Source organism: Leuresthes tenuis, unplaced genomic scaffold, assembly GCF_036924035.1.
Source record: "Leuresthes tenuis unplaced genomic scaffold, fLeuTen1.0.hap1 SCAF_23, whole genome shotgun sequence".
Lineage (NCBI taxonomy): Eukaryota > Metazoa > Chordata > Actinopteri > Atheriniformes > Atherinopsidae > Leuresthes > Leuresthes tenuis.
This window is the reverse complement of record NW_027325377.1, coordinates 1,458,577-1,461,473: the sequence shown is the minus strand read 5'-3', so window position 1 is coordinate 1,461,473 and position 2,897 is coordinate 1,458,577.

Below are 2,897 nucleotides of genomic sequence, written 5' to 3'. Positions count from 1 at the left end.
CTTTCTTCTGCCTCCATCTCCTCCATTGTCTTCAGTCTGCAGCCCCCCCAATCATTCCCCAAACCAGCATGAGGCTCAGCTGATGCAGGAATGTTACACAACCAGAGAGTCACAACACGTCAAATAAAGGTCTTTTATCATCATGGAACACCGACAGTTATCTGCTCACATTACTTACTCAGTTGGACCTTTTAGAGTCTAGTTTTCAGTTTCCAAACCTCGTTATAATGACTGGTTCGTTGTCCTTGTAGCAGGCGATATGCCTCGGTGTTGTTTCTGAGTGAAGGAAGGCAGTTCCAGCTCTCCGGGTTCCTCTCCAGTGTCATATGTCATAGAGATTTCCTCCCCCAGAAAGTCAAGTTAAGTTAATGTTGTTGACTTCCTTAATATTTAGAATCTATACTTTATGTGTAATTTGTTTTCCCAAACTGCAGGTTTCCTTGTGGTTCCCAGAGTTTCTAAAAGCAGAATGGGAGGCAGAGCCTTCAGTTATCAGGCCCCTAAAAGCAGAATGGGAGGCAGAGCCTTCAGTTATCAGGCCCCTAAAAGCAGAATGGGAGGCAGAGCCTTCAGTTATCAGGCCCCTAAAAGCAGAATGGGAGGCAGAGCCTTCAGTTATCAGGCCCCTAAAAGCAGAATGGGAGGCAGAGCCTTCAGTTATCAGGCCCCTAAAAGCAGAATGGGAGGCAGAGCCTTCAGTTATCAGGCCACTAAAAGCAGAATGGGAGGCAGAGCCTTCAGTTATCAGGCCCCTAAAAGCAGAATGGGAGGCAGAGCCTTCAGTTATCAGGCCCCTAAAAGCAGAATGGGAGGCAGAGCCTTCAGTTATCAGGCCCCTAAAAGCAGAATGGGAGGCAGAGCCTTCAGTTATCAGGCCCCTAAAAGCAGAATGGGAGGCAGAGCCTTCAGTTATAAGGCCCCTAAAAGCAGAATGGGAGGCAGAGCCTTCAGTTATCAGGCCCCTAAAAGCAGAATGGGAGGCAGAGCCTTCAGTTATCAGGCCCCTAAAAGCAGAATGGGAGGCAGAGCCTTCAGTTATCAGGCCCCTAAAAGCAGAATGGGAGGCAGAGCCGTCAGTTATCAGGCCCCTAAAAGCAGAATGGGAGGCAGAGCCTTCAGTTATAAGGCCCCTAAAAGCAGAATGGGAGGCAGAGCCTTCAGTTATCAGGCCCCTCTCTGTGGAACCAGCTGCCAGTTTGGCTTCAGGAAGCAGACACCCTCTCTACCTTTAAGATCAGGCTGAAACTTTCCTTTCTGATAAAGCTTATAGTTAGGGATGGCTCAGGTGAGCCTGAAACATCCCATAGTTCTGCTGCTATAGGCCCAGCCTGCTGGGGGAGCTCATCTGTCACACCTTTCCTCACTTTGCTCTCTTTTCCCCCTGTTTAATTTCTCAAATGATTTTATGTCCATGTGACATTATTGTGGTTATTAACTTGTGTTTCCCTGTTCCAGCAGGTATCCTTTGAATGGTGTTATGGTGTTTTTCCCCCCTCTTTTCCCTCTTTTCTGTCTTCTCAAACCCCAGCTGGTCGAGACGGATGGACACCCTTCCTGGTTTTGGTTCTGCCAGAGGTTTCTTCCTGGTTCTGGTTCAGCCAGAGGTTTCTTCCTGGTTCTGGTTCTGCCAGAAGTTTCTTCCTGGTTGAATTGGCTCCATATGAATTAATTGGATTATAATTACAATGAATTGAATTCCAATTGGCTTGAATTGGACTTTATTATTTAAGTGCCTTGAGATGATATTTGTTGTAATTTGGCGCTATATAAATAAAACTGAATTGAATTGAATTTTCTTCTCTTTGATTCCCTCCATCTCACCTGTAATGTTCCTCAGTCCCTCTTTGGAGGCTTTAATTATCACGGACTCATTACTGATCAAACAAAGCCTGAACCTGATAGGTTGTTGCTCAGCACAGGAGGTTCAACAACCTCGTAACATTCAGACAAAAATGCATTTTACTAAAATCCTGTTTAACTTAAGGTTAGCAAATGAAATCAGAACTAAAATACATTCTTATTACGACGCCACGATCACCTTGTTGGCTGCCTGGTTGGCTGCCTGGTTGGCATGACAACCCGACAACACTTTATGACAACACTTTAGCCACTTCCTGGTTGTGTTTGTAATAAAAACCTAAACTGTTGGGTTTGGCTCGTGTTTAGGACTAAAATACATTCTTTCTACCAGGACATGGTCGCAGTTGTAGTTACAGTTATTAGCTATTTATTTATTTTTTTTCAGAACTGGAGGCTGCAGAATCAGGACACTCAGATTTTAGGATTACTTACTTAAGAGGAGTATGAATTAGCAAAGATAGGTTAATGTTCTGTACTGTATCTGTACTTTAACCCTAACCCGAACCATCAGGCATGTTAATAATGTATAATGACACGTGAAATATGTATAAATTACACAACATTAGGGCTCTAAAACCCCACAACATTACATGCAGTTGCGTTCAGGGCCACCAGAGGTCCCATTGCCTTTGAACATGTTTATCATGTTCATATGTTGTTATTCTCCGGATAAACAGGTGATCCATGGGCTCATTTTTGGGAGGAGGATACACGATGATTCCACTGCTTTCAAGAGGTTTTTAATTATAAAGTTGAAATGTTCTTTTTAGTCTTTCAGTTTCACTTCAAAACATTTGATTTTGTTGTTGAGCTTCATCCAATAAAATATGACTTTTAAATTACAGGTTGAATGAATCTGAGCGGTTAAAGATGCAGATGTTTGATCATTTTATCACTTTATCATTGATTCTGTCCACGTTGAGCAGCGGTGCTGTTGAAAGTCTTAAAGCAGCAGCGGTGTTTAGTGTCGGCTCAGCCGCTGCCTGCGCCTTTAAGAGCCCGCTGAGTTCATCTGACTGGCGCTGGGATGACGACAT